At 38.3% G+C, this 14,273-nt stretch overlaps 1 protein-coding gene across 2 annotated transcripts in view; it reads left to right on the top strand.

Moving 5' to 3' along the window:
* Positions 1–2,736: 2,736 nt before the first annotated feature.
* The window catches only part of GOLGB1 (golgin B1), an 87,661-nt gene continuing 76,124 nt past the window's right edge, over positions 2,737–14,273 (top strand). For both annotated transcript variants that reach the window (XM_012641331.1, XM_012641323.1), the window contains exon 1: positions 2,737–2,955. The gene's annotated coding sequence lies outside the window, so the exon portion shown is untranslated. The remainder of the gene's footprint in view (positions 2,956–14,273) is intronic.

The raw sequence follows: 14,273 nt of genomic DNA, 5'->3' as shown, positions 1-14,273 counted from the left end.
GGGCAATAGTAATAAGAAAGGATGTGACATTTCTTATCCCCCAACCTTTCCACACTATACTTTTAATTAGGGGAAAGGTCACTCTCTAAGAGACACCTGAGTGACTACAGACTTCTGTGATTCCTGTAGTCTCTAACTGCTCTGGAGCTCAGAATAACCAAACCCCTTAGCATAAAATGGCATGCACCACTTTATGACCTACTCTTTGCCTGTCTGCTCAGCCACATCACTCAAGTTTCCCAAACAGTCTATGCACATGTTGCTCCATCTACCTCTACTACTCTTTACCTTCTAATTTGCTGGGTAAACTCCTAATTATCTTTTATCATCTTGATCACTCTCTCAGAGCCTAAATTGCTTCTGTTAAATTGTATTTTAAATTATTTCAAGTCCTTCAGTGCCCTTTGAAAAAAAGATCAGTTTAGCTCTTTAACCTCTCCACTCCATTTTCTTCTTTCATTCCCTTAATGTTCACTGTAATTCTCACTGAATGACCAGTCTGTGCACATACAAGAATAGAAGGTGGGGCTTTAAGAAGACCTACTAGACAGACAACTTCTAGTATCTTCTTCTATAAGAAAGTTTTATTCTTCTTAAACTGAAAGATAAATTCTAAGGCTGAATGTGGAAGCAGATAAGTATGTAGAAGGGTAAAGTTTGTGTAAAGGAGTACTCAATAGGACCCTCAGGTGATGGTTTCTGTTTTCTCTAACATAGAAAAGCAAGTTCATCTGCTGTGAATGTAAGGAGTAGGTATGGGGTTGGGACTTGATGAAGGTGTTAAACGTTTGAGTAATTGTTGTGGGAAATGGGAGAGGAAGTTGAAGACACCAAGGATTTGGGGGTGTGCTGAAGATGTAGTGCAGTTGGAACTGAATGTATAGTAGTCATGACATTGATGACACTGACACTGTCCTGATGTCTCCAGCAACATTTTGCACTCCAAAGTTAGGAGTAGAGAAGACCACTGGTTGGACTGATCCAGGCTTAGGGCTTTGCTGGTTTAGTACATTAAGAGATATAAAAATATAATGTATTATAGAAGTGCTGCAGTTTTGACACTGGATAGCTACTTCGAATCCTGGCTCTGCTCCTCACCATGTGACCTTGTGCAAATTAATCTTCTGAAGTCTTATTGGCTCACATGTAAAATGGGGATAATCATACATACTTTATTGATTCGACAGATATTGAGAGCCCTACTCTATATTGTTCTGGGATCTGGAGATATAGGTGAGATGAAGAGACAAAAATTCCTACCTTCTCACAACTAATAATCTAGTGAGGAGAGAGAAAATAAACAAATAAAATATATGTCACATGGCAAAAATGCTTAGGAGAAATATAACAAAAGAGGTATAGTGTATACAGAAGATTGCAATTTATTTTTCTTCATTTTAAAAATTGATACATAATATTTGTACATATTTATGGGGTACATGTGGTATTTTGATACATGCATACGATGTGTACTATATTTAGAATATTGATCACTTTGAACATTTATCACTTCTTTGTGTTGGGAACATTAAAAATCTTCTAGTTATTTTGAAATATACAATATATTGTTGTTAACTATTGTCACCTTACTGCACTATCAAACATTAGAACTTATTCCTTCTACTTAACTGTATGTTTGTACCCACTAACCAGCCTCTCTTCATTCCCCTTCTCCAAAAACATATACATTTTCCAGCCTCTGGTACCTATCATTCTACTCCCTACATCCACGAGATCAACTTTTTTCAGTTCCCACGTATGACTGAAAACACGTGATATTTGTCTTTCTGTGCCTGGCTTATTTCACCTAGCATAACGACCTCCAATTTCTCTAGATGGGTAGCCAGGAAAAGCCTTACTGAGCTGATGCTTGAACCTGAAAGGGTTATGGAATCACTAGGATGAGGATGCGTATAGTGGGCTAGCTGAATGCACAGTATGATTCAATAAATTCTAACTAATAATTACATAATTATTCTCATTGTCCAGAGAGTGCCTGAAATGATGGATCACTGGAAGCTGACTGCTGTCCTCCCTTTCCTTAGGGTTTTAAGAAGAGCATACATGATTTCAGTCTCTTGCTGGAGCTCCTTATTAACTCTCATTCCAGGGTCTGAGCCCTCAAATCTCACCCTCTGCTTAAGGCCTGGCTCAAAGGCCACTTCCTAAGAGGCACCTTCCTAGTAGTCCACGATTCTCTATCTCTCACACTCATGTCCTTAGACATCGGCGATCCTCTTTCATCCTGACACTAGGTTTTAGTCGGAGTTCTGTCACTAAGTCGCCGTCTGACTTTGGGCACTTCACTTCTCCGGTTCTCATTTTTCATCAGCAAAACGAAAAGGTTATACTACACGACCAATAAGCGCCTCTAATATTTTACGACTCTAAGAGCAAAGCCGACATCCCCACTCTCTTCTCACAGCTCATTCGACAATCCTAACGGCAGCTGGTGCCCGCAGTCCCAAGTCTCCGCAGAAGCCCAAGCCGTACTCTGGGTCAGTGGCAAGCAACGAAGCACAGGAATTGGAGGAAACCAACATACGCACCTCACACCGAAAACACCTGACCTCTCCCAGAACGCCCGCCCTCTCGGCATTTCCGGTGCTTACCCAGATCTTCTTCCGGGACACTTGCTCCTGTCTGATCCTGCCCCTCATTCACTCTTTAGAGTCCATTGGCTGTTTCTTTGAGGAAGCGGAGCATTTTCTGGCGTTGATTGGTTTTCATCATTGTTGACAGGTTGGTTATAAACAAGGCGTGCCTGGTCTCCCTGGTAACGTCCTGCCGATAGCCTTGATTGGTTAATGTCCCAATCCCATCTTCCGTCCCAACTGCGAGTGGTTGAGTCCCCGGCGGGGCGCGGCGGTGGTAGGTGTCGCGTAAGGTTCCCGAGCTGACGTGGCTTCAATTGGGAGGAGGTTAGCTGGAGCCTCCGGTGGCAGCCGCTTCCAGGTGAGTGGGGGACATTCCCCAACTCCTCCTCTCCGCCAGTCCAATAACGGTCACCCCCGCTACGGGGGCTGGGGGAGCTGCCAAAGCAGCCACATTCGAGTCCCCTCCCCGCCCCGCCTCTCCCGGATTCAGTCCGGGATCCAGTTGTTCACCCGCCTCCCTTTACTTGCCAGGCCTAGTTCTAGTAACCCACTTGCTTCTTTGGCCCCTTCGGAGTGCTTTGGGGTGTCTGTGCGCTGCCTTGGATCACATACTCGCTCTCTGTCCCCTGCTCAGGACGTTTCTCCTCTGAGAGCAATGGGGAAAAGCGCCCAGGTCAGTCCTGTCCGCACGGCCTTGTTCCCTGAGCGGCCTGCTTAAGCCGGCTTCCGTACGCAGCAGCTGACGTCGGAGAGAACCAGCCAGGCCCCTGCACTCAGGCCCTAAACAAACTTAGTGTCCCAAGAGCGAGGCGGGACCCAAACAAATCAAAGGTCTTGAGGGCGGAGATCACAGAAACATTGGAGATATTAATGCAAACGGAGGCCTGTTCAATAATCCTGCTAATGCTAATGGGTTGCTGGAAAGACGAGAAGAGAAGGATGATACCCGCGATCCCACCAACACTGAAATCCCAGGAATCACAGGTGGGCAGGCTGTCAGAGGAAAGGAAACCTTGAAGAGAATTCTGGAGGAAAAAGAACTTGACTTGATTGTGTAGAGTATGTTTATTCTGCATAACAGGAGTGTGAAGGGTAGGGTGAGTCCCTTGAGGAATGAGGAATATATTTTTCTTACTTATTTAAAGAACTCCAGTTGGTTTATGGGGAGAGGACAGTTTAAGAGTGGGAAAAGATATTTAAAGTAATGGATAATAAGTACTTTCACTTTTGGAGATAGTTGGAAGCTGTCAGAGCACTTAAAGGACCTGTTTGCAGTTCTGTGCAAGATGACAGTGGAGAACTCCTTACAGAAAGGCTTGGAGGCCTGTCCAGAAGCATCAATTAATAAAATTTGGTTGGTTAGAATGATTATGAAGGGTCAAATTCAGGAAATACTCTGTTTAAAAAATGGCAGGCTTTGGTCTTGGAATAGATACAGGAAAAAGTTGAAGAATACTAAAAATTGTAGACATTGTGCACTGACTGCTTCACTTTTACTTTCATCCCTTGACCATGGAATGACCACTTAATGCTTTCCTCTTCACTACATTAAATTTGTTTGACTACATCAGTAGTTTCTAAACATTTTTAATTGCACATCCTATCAGTAAAACATTTTTGAGCATGAATCTCCCCAAATATTGTATATTTACCTCTGGATAATGCATGGCTACCACTGGAAATATATATGTATAAAAAGTAAAATGTACAAAAGTATAAATTAAAAGAATGACATTAAAAAAATATCTTGCCTACACTGTAGGACACTCCTAACCTGATTTGAAGATCACATTAAGGTTCTTCCTTGTTTTTTTTTTTTTTTTTTTACTTCTCTTACCAAGTTGTGTAAGTTGTGTGCCTTCTTGTTTTTTAAGAAAGTTGTTTGCATCTCTGGGGATCTCCAGACTGTGGGAACTCCATTATTCTGGGATGCAGCCCTTCATAAAAATAATCATCTTTAGAAGATACTTTTTTTTAACCTTCTGTTTGGGTTTTAAAGGCCCCCTTTCTTTTCCTATCTTTGAATTAATGGATTAATTAAAGGGATGTTGATTTTACCCTTGTTTATAAAATCATTCACTAACTTCTCTAGGTTAACTATTATTAGGAATACATTATTTGGGACACATCTCACCACTGATCATTACATACCAGTCTGTTGTTTGGATATGTAAAATGAGATTAGGCTCTATAATACTGTATTTTTAATTAAGCTATTTTAAAACAAGCTATATGTGCTTCAGTACAGAAGGTTATAATGTAAAAAGAAAAATTGCTTTCTTCTCTATTGATCCTCTTCTCCATTTCCTACTTCCCAGAAGTAAGCACTGTAAATAATTTCTTGGTTATCCTTAAGAAAGTTTCTGATCATAATGAAGCACACATATAATATATACCCACCTCTTTCTCCTTCACAAATGGAATCCTAATACAGATGCTGTTCTACACTTTTCTTTTGTCACTTAATACTGTATATTAGGTATTCTCAATATCCGTAAGTATAAAACTTTTAAATGACTACACAGCATTTCCTTGTAGAAGAAATGTAAGACATATATTTAGCCTGTCCCCTATTGATGGATATTTAGATTGTTTTCAATCATTAGTCATCCAAACGCTGCTGTAGTGAACATTAGTGTATATGTATCTTTGGCCTTTGTGTGAACCTATCTGTGGTATAAACAGCATGGAAATATTTGGGGCCACATTACTATGAATCATTTCATTTTAGTCTATGTATAGCTCAAAAAAAGCACCTATATGACTATTAACATAGTGCCTTTCTACCTTCATCCCTATTTGTAGAAGGGTGAGAATGTTGGGTGATGAGATTATCCAGAAAATAGAATATCTTTTGTGTATCTCTACCAGCCAAAAAGCTTTGCGGAGCTGTGTGATTGGGAAGATGACTTAATTTCCTTATGCCTTAGTTTACTCACCTTAAAACTGGAGATATTGATAGTGCCTCCCCCTTAGGGTTGTTTTAAGAATAAAATAAGTTAAATAATAAGGATAAATAAGTTATATGTAAAGCAATTGGAGCAATGCTTGGCAGATAGTGCTGTGTATGTTATACCTACTATTGACTTTTAGATTTGTTTAATGAAAATAGTAGCTGTTTTGTATCATGGAAAATAGTTTTTCATTTTCTAATTGTAAAATTATATCCTACTATTGAGTATGCTTTTCCCAGCTATCTAGCACACTACTTTCCTATTAGCTCCTCAACCTGATTAAGAATCGCTTTGAGAATTAGGGAATTAAGGAAAACTACTGAGTCTTAACTAAATATGCATGAAATAAGTTTGTGGAGTCACCTCAATGGAAGTCTAACCATCTCCTGTGTTGTTTCTGTGGAAAAATGTGATTTAAATTCCAAAGCAAATGGTGCACATGCCTTACATTTCTTTTTATATTTTTATAGTTCCTATATAGTATAATGCTCTCCACCGGGTAGATATTTTTAAAATAGTAATTGTTCATAACCGTGAAGACTTTGAGAAAACAGGCTTCTTGTTTAATTCTAAGTGCCTCTTCAACACACAAGTGTCGAGGTCCTGTGGCAGGGTTTGTGGAAGGTATGGCCAGTGTGGACTTTGAAGTATTGTTTCATTTGTCTGAGTGTTTTAGAGTCCTAGCCTTGGCATAAAGATCTATATTTTGTTCTTTTCCTTAGTTGCTTATTCATGATTCTGGTCCTTTATAAAACAACAGACCTTTGTCCAGCACACACATTCCTTACATGAATTTATTACTATGAACATGAATATTCTCCCTTTTACTAATTTTTATGTAAACATTTGCTCTCCTACAGTGGGCGTAATAGAGGGGGATACCCATCTTTCTTCATTTAGCTTAAGCATGGCTACTTAGCGGCTTTCTTGCCCTCAAGTTTCCAACCTTTGAGCTAACCAAAAGCACTTAACTGTGCTTGTGAGATGCCCTTCCATTTATATTTCCAGATTATTCCTATAATGTCAACAGCTAGAGCATAATGAGTGTTAGAATAGTCCTTGTCAGTATTTTAAGATGAGGAAACTGACACTTAACGTGACTTACCTGATGTGATAAAGCTTCTTGTTGAGCCAGAGTGAAAGCTCGGTTCCCTGGCTCCCAGTTTGCTGCCTCTTTCACTATGTCATCTACTTTCCTGTGCACCTCTCAGATTTTTAAATCAGTGTATAAGAGACTCCTCTTACCTTGTCTGAAATGATACATCCCTGGCACTCACCCAGATTTTTATCTCATTTAAATACTAGTCTTTCCTTTCTTAAAATATACATATTTTTATTTTATTTATTTATTTTTTTTGAGACAGAGTCTCACTGTGTTGCCCGGGCTAGAGTGCCGTGGCGTCATCCTAGCTCACAGCAACCTCAAACTCCTGGGCTCAAGTAATCCTTATCCTCCTGCCTCAGCCTCCCAAGTAGCTGGGACTACAGGCACGCGCCACCATGCCTGGCTAATTTTTTTCTATATATTTTTAGCTGTCCGATTAATTTCTTTCTATTTTTGGTAGAGACGGGGTCTCACTCTTGCTCAGGGTGGTCTTGAACTCCTGAGCTCAAACGATCCGCCCACCTCGGCCTCCCGGAGTGCTAGGATTACAGGCATGAGCCACCGCGCCCGGCTGTAAATATACGTATTTTTAAATGATTATGTGAGAAACCTATTTTCCACTTAAAGAGCTTTTTATCTTATTCTTTTGATCTTTTTATCTTATTTGTATATATTAACTGAGGTACATTGGAATGTCTTGAAGTTCTCTGAGTATCAGTTTTCCCCATCTATAAAATGGGGATGATAACACTGACCTTGCAGATTTTAAGAATAAAGTGTATATAGAGTGTCTGGTATACATACTTTGTATTTAAATTAAATATTGCTCAATAATTGTTGTCATTACTATTATCATTATTATCCTATGTTCATGTGTATGTGTCCTTCATGTGCAATGATTTTCAGTAGACACACCTTCCTAGAGAAGATCAATCAGAAATTCATGTGTGGTAGTGGTATGGGGAAGAGAGGAGGGCAATTATTTTAATATAATTTGAAAAAAATATTTAGGATTTTAATTTTATATAAACAGAAAAGAAAAAAAATCATTTTCACAACAGAAATTACATTAAATAAGATTGATCACAATCTTCTTGGCTAATAATGATATGCAAAAGATTTGATCTTGTATAAACTCAAATTGTCCTTTTAGCCAATGGGAACCTCCTCAGTTTGGCTCCTGGGTCCTTTTGATATGACTCTCATAGTCTTTGATAGCTTCCTTGTTATCTTGTATAACAGGATGTTTCAGGCTCATTTTGTACATTTCCTACTTTAGAACTGGAATCAGGCATTTCTCTAAGAAGCCCTCCTATTTAAAAAAAAAAAAAAAATAGTGGGAAATGGTATTTCAAGACCCTGATCTAGGTACTGGAGATACTCACTGCTTCTCAGTTCGTCATTGTTTTTAAGCCTTTTCAGTGGACAGAGCTGGGAAAATATATGTACTAACATAAAGTATCTTGTAAGTTTATACTCATACTTCCAATTCAAATTCAAAGATCAGTTTGTATTTTGGGGTTCTTAATTTCTTCTGTATTACACCTATATATTTTCATACTGAAAATGTGATGATAGAATTAGTATACCCATAATTAATACTCATTTGCTTTAATTCCGCATTCCACATACAACAGTCTGGGAATAACAATGCTAATAGCACCACCACAACCACTTTTGGTCGTTGAGAACAGTTTAACAAGTTTTGTCTTTTGCATGTATCTGTTCATATTCCCCTCGATTTTTTTTCATGGTTGTTTCATAATCGTTACATGCTATGCTGTCTCCCTCCCAGTCTTTACTCAGTCTTGGTTCTACTAGTAACTGTATATTTAATGCTCACCATAAGTCCTTATTAATTATGTTTTCTTCAGTCATTTTGGTTTGCCTCAAGTTTCTCTCTAATAAATTCCTTAGGAAAGGCTTAAGGGAAAATGTTTCATGAATTTTCTTGATTTTTCATAACATTTTGTCTGTGTTCTTTGTATCTGAAGGTCATTTTTGCTGGAAATAAAATCCTTGGCTCACTTTTTTCTTTTCTTGAATATCTTAAATCTGTATCTCATATTTTTGTTCTGGCAAAAACTTTGGTGTTGAAAAGTCTAACAATTGTCTTATTTTCTTTATCTTAACCTTACTAGTCATAGGACCTTTTGGCCTAAATCCTAAAGGACTTTTTTTTTTTAAGTCTAGTAATTTTACTGGACTATCTTGTTGGTCATTCTGAGGTGATATTCTCAGGTACATGGCAGACTCTTTCAGTATGTAGTTTCAAATCTTTTTTTAATTTCAGATAAGTGTTCTTGGATTATAGTTTTAAACATTTGTGCTGTTCATTTGCTTTGTTTTTCTTCTTCAGGGAATCCTATTAACCTCTTTGCTTATCCTCAATATTTATCACATTTTCTTGAATCCTATTTGAATCCTGTATTTCTTCTTAAACATTTAAAAATAAATTATTAGGAATAATTTTGGATTACTATAGAAAATTTGCAAAGCTAAAACAGAGTTCGAGTGTACCCCTCACCCAGTGTTCCCTAAGGTTAGCAATGTTACATTAGCAATATGCAAAATTAAGTAATTAACATTGGTACATTACTAATAACTAAACTCTAGACTTTTTTCATTATTTCACCAGTTCCTCCATTAATGTCCTTTCTCTGTTCTAGGATCCAGTCTAGGATATCACATTGCATTTAGTTCATTTCCTTTTCTTTCTTTTTTAAAATATTAAGATAATTGTAGAGTCACATAGAGTTGTAAGAAATAATACAGAGATCCCTTGTACACTTTATTTAGTTTCCCCCAATGGTAACAGTTTACAAAACTAGTATATAATATCACAGCCAGGATATCGACATGGATACATTCTCCAATTTTACTTATACTAATTTGTATGTGTGTGTATGTATTAAGTTCTGTACTGTTTTATCACCTGTGTAGCTTCCTGTATCTACCACCACAGTCAAAATTTTGAACAGTTATAAGGAACACACAAGGAACTCTTGTGTTACCTTATTGTATAGCCATCTCCCATCTCAACCCCTCCCTAACCACTGGCAACTACTGATTTCTAAAGTTTTGTCATTTAAAAAATGTTGTGTAAGTATGGAATTATATGGTATGTTAGTAACCTTTGGCATTGGCTTTTTTCATTCAGCATAATATTTTGGAGATTCATATAAGTAATTGGGTAAATCAGTAGTTTGTTCCTTTTTATTGCTGAGAAGTATTCCATGGTATGTATGTACCACAGTTTGTTTAACCACTTGTTGAAGAGCAGCCAGGCTTTTTCCAAATATAGTTATTTTTTCCAAATATGTATATTTACAAATAAAGCTGCTACGAACACTCATGTACAGGTTTTTGCATGAACTTAAGTTTTCATTTCTCTGGGATAAATGCTTAGGAGTAGAATTGCTGGGTCATAAGGTAGGTAGTTTATGTTTAGTTTTTAGTTAATTTCTTTTTGAGTTTTAAAATTGTCCTTCATTTCAGCTTTTTTTTTTAAAAAGGTATGATTTGTTATATTTATTTATTTTCCTGTTCCTTCTAGTTTCATCTTCGTTTTCAAAATGATTTGAAATTTTTTTCAATCATTTCTTGAATTTCCATTTCATTTCTGGGCTTTTCTATTTCTGATCTTTTTTTTTTTTTCATGTCTTATGTCGTTTTTAATGTCTTTCAGTTCCTTTAGTACATTTAGTAGGTTATAGTTTTGAACTGCTTTTTGAGCATGGCTCTGTGATGTGCTTCCATTTTCTGTAGGAATATTATTGTGCACTTTTTCCTCTTTTTTCTTTCTTTTTGTTTTCTTTCTTTCTTTTCTTTCTTTTTTTTTTTTTTTTAAGAGACTGGGTCTCACTATGTTGCCCAGGCTGGAGTATAGTGGCTATTCACAGGTGTGATCCCACTACTGATCAGCACGGGAATTTTGACCTGCTCCATTTCCACCTGGGCCAGTTTACCCCTCCTTAGGCCACCTGGTGGTCCCCTGCTCCTGGGAGGTCACTCCTGTTTTTTATTATAGTAACTTTGTATGGAAATTGTGATACTTCTCAGTTGCTCGTTTTTACGTGAATTTAATGTTGCTGAACTTTTAGAAGAAGACTTTAGATAGCTTTTTTAACTTTACAGAGTTCCCTATTGTGCTGTTTGCTGATATTGTTCAAATATTTGGCAGCTGGATTTCTGAGATGTCCTGGCTCTCATTCTTTGCCACCTCCACCCACTCTTTACCTGCACCTTCTCTTTCATTAGTTGCTTACTTGATTAGTCTCTCACTCAGCAGATTCTCCTCAATGGGGGACCTTATCATGAAAGAGAGCCCAACTCTTCAGTTTTGAGAATTCATAGGGCCTCAGCCCTTGCAGACCCCTTGCCCACACCTGTTACTGGAATGGAGAGATACCTTTCTATTTCAACAGCTTTTCTCTAATTGGCTTGACACATTTGCCAGTGAGTGCCCACTGGTTCTTTTGTGGTTCTCTTGATTCTCTTCGTGGTTCTGTTGGAAGCACTCTTAGGGCTTCCCTCTACTTCCACCCACGCGGACAGCAGCGACACCCAGATTTTGTGGCTATTGGTGGTTTGTCTATATCCATGTTTATTTTGGAGTTTGTAGGAAACTGTTAAATAGTTTTTTGGAAAAGGCTGTCCATGGGTTGTTTGCCCATGGGTTGTTTTATTATCTAGTTGCTTTGTATATTTTTATGTGGGAATTCAGGAAGATACAAAAGATACGCTGCCCCTGCCACTACCATCTTTTCAGAATTCCATCAGTTGGTGGTTTTGTTTTGTTTACTTGTTGCCAAAGTATTCCAAAAAATATGAAGATAAAGTGATTCTTTTTTTTTTTTTTTTTTTTTTGAGACAGAGTCTCACTCTTTTGCCCGGGCTAGAATGAGTGCCATGGCGTCAGCCTAGCTCACAGCAACCTCGCACTCCTGGGCTCAGGCGATCCTTCTGCCTCAGCCTCCCGAGTTACTGGGACTACAGGCATGCGCCACCATGCCCGGCTAATATTTTCTATATATTTTTAGTTGTCCGATTAATTTCTTTCTATTTTTAGTAGAGACAGAGTCTCGCTCTTGCTCAGGCTGGTTTCGAACTCCTGAGCTCAAACAATCCGCCCGCCTCGGCCTCCCAGAGTGCTAGGATTACAGGCGTGAGCCACCGTGCCCGGCCAAGTGATTCTTTTTGATAAGTTAGATTCCAGTGTGATTTTCTTTGATTAGTGCTGATCTCTGTGTCTAAAAAAAACTCTATAGTGATGGTATTGATTTTATGGATTGAAAGTTACCACAGAAAATAAGATCTTTAATGTTGAAAGGAAAGTTTGGAGTCTGTGTACTGGTGAGTTGTGAATTTTTTTTTTCAAGCTGACTATACCTGTGAGCGTTATAGCTTGAATGAGTAGTTATATAGGGTTCTATATACTTATACATGGTCCCACATTGCCCTTCCAGTAGTTATATATGAAGTTATGTATGTAGCTATACATGGTCCTATGTTGCCTTTCTATGAGGTGATTCCCTTTTTCCTTTATTGTCTCATACATCTTTTCTTTTTATTTATTTATTTTTTTTGAGACAGGGTCTCTCTCTGTTGCCGGGGCTAGAGTGCATGGTGTCATTATAACTCACTATAACTCCTGGCCTCCAGGGATCCTCCCACCTCAGCCTCCAGAGTAGCAGGGACTATAGGTGTGTGCCACAGTTAATTTTTTTTTCTTTTTTTTTTTTGAGACAGAGTCTCACTGTGTTGCCTGGGCTAGAGTGCTGTGGCGTCAGCCTAGCTCACAGCAACCTCAAACTCCTGGGCTCAGGCAATCCTTCTGCCTCAGCCTCCCAAGTAGCTGGGACTACAGGCGTGCGCCACCACACCTGGATAATTTTTTTTCTCTTTTTCGTAGAGACGGGGTCTCACTCTAGCTCAGGCTGGTCTCAAACTCCTGAGCTCAAGCGATCCTCCTGCCTCGGCCTCCCAGAGTGCTAGGATTATTACAGGCATGAGCCACCATGCCTGGCCCACAGCTAATTTTTAAATTTTTTGTATAGATGGTATCTCACTGTGTTGCTCAGGTTGGTCTTGAACTCCTGGCCTCAAGCAGTCCTCTCACTTTGGCCTCCCAAAGTACTAGGATTATGGGCATGAGCTACCATGCCCGGCCTCACACGTCTTTTCTAAATGCTGTATGCTACTTAGGTTATCCAAGAAAACCTGTTGTAAAAGCAGTGGTGTCTCATCACTTCTTTCTTTCTTTCTTTTGATATAATTTTTATTTCAAAATATTAAGGGAGTACAGGGTTTTTGTTTCATGGATGAATTGTATAATGCTGAAGTCAGGGCTTTTAGTGTGCCTGTCACCAGAATAGTGTACGTTGTACCTGATAGGTAAGCTTTACCCCTCACCCCACTTCCACCCTCCCCCTTCTTAGTTTCCAATGTTCCTTACACCACTTTATGACTATGCGTACCCATTGTTTAGCTCCCACTTATTAGTGAGAACGTGTGGACTCACCACTTCTTTCTTATGAACCATGGCTACCCTAAACGCTATTACTGCTCTGAGTAAAAAAAATTGTAGCAGAGACTAATTTTGTTTAAGTACTTATTTTGTACAACAGCTTTTATATTTCTTCCTGCTGAGGGTTTTAAAAGCCAAATAACATTTTATCACAAAACATAAAATGAAGCATAATCACTTAAACTAGTGCTATCTGGCATAGTCCAGTTCTATTTTGATTTTCCTATCAAATCATTAATGTGGTTCTTACTTTCGTGGAGTTTATGGACTGAGACTTGACACTGATCTGAATATGTAGCATATATAGTGGTTATAAAAGTGAATTAATTTTGAAATAACTTTAAAATTACATAGAGCTTGCCAAGATTAGTAAAGAGAGTTAGTGTATACTCTTCATCTAGCATCCTCTAATGCTAACATGTTACATAATCATGGTAAGTTTTTCAAAACTGAGAACATAGGTACAATGCCATGAACTAAACTATAGGTGGACTTCATTCACATTTCACCACTTTTTCCCACTAATGCCCTTTTTTTTCTGTTTAAGCATTCAATTCGGGATACTACTCCTGAATTGAGTACTAATTGAGACATACTAATCAGCATGTATCCTTATCTCTTCTGATCTGTGACTGTTTTTTAATCTTTTGTTGTTTTTCATTACTTTGACAATTTTAAAGAGTATTGGTCGTGTATTTTTTAGAATGTTCCTGACTTTGGGTTTGCGCAGTGTTTTCTCATAATTAAACTGGGGTTATGGGTTTTGGGGAAGAACACCACAAAGGTATAGTACCCTTTTCATCACATTATATCGGGTGTACATGATATTATAATATGATGATTGATCACTAGTGATGTTAACCTTGATCACTTGGTTGAGGTGGTAACTGCTGGGTTTTTCCACTGTGAAGTTGCTGTTTTCCCCTTTTCATACCCTATTCTTTGGAAGTGAGTCACTGAGTCCAGCCCACACTCAAGGAAAGTGGAATTAAGCTCCGCTTCCTAGAGGGGAAAGTATCTACATAAATTATTTGGAATTCTTTTGTAAGGAAGGTTTGTCTGTTCTCTACCATTTATTTATTTATTTA

The sequence above is a fragment of the Propithecus coquereli genome, unplaced genomic scaffold (assembly GCF_000956105.1).
Source record: "Propithecus coquereli isolate 6110/MARCELLA unplaced genomic scaffold, Pcoq_1.0 Scaffold10, whole genome shotgun sequence".
Classification (NCBI taxonomy): domain Eukaryota; kingdom Metazoa; phylum Chordata; class Mammalia; order Primates; family Indriidae; genus Propithecus; species Propithecus coquereli.
This window is presented reverse-complemented; position numbering and strand designations above follow the sequence as displayed.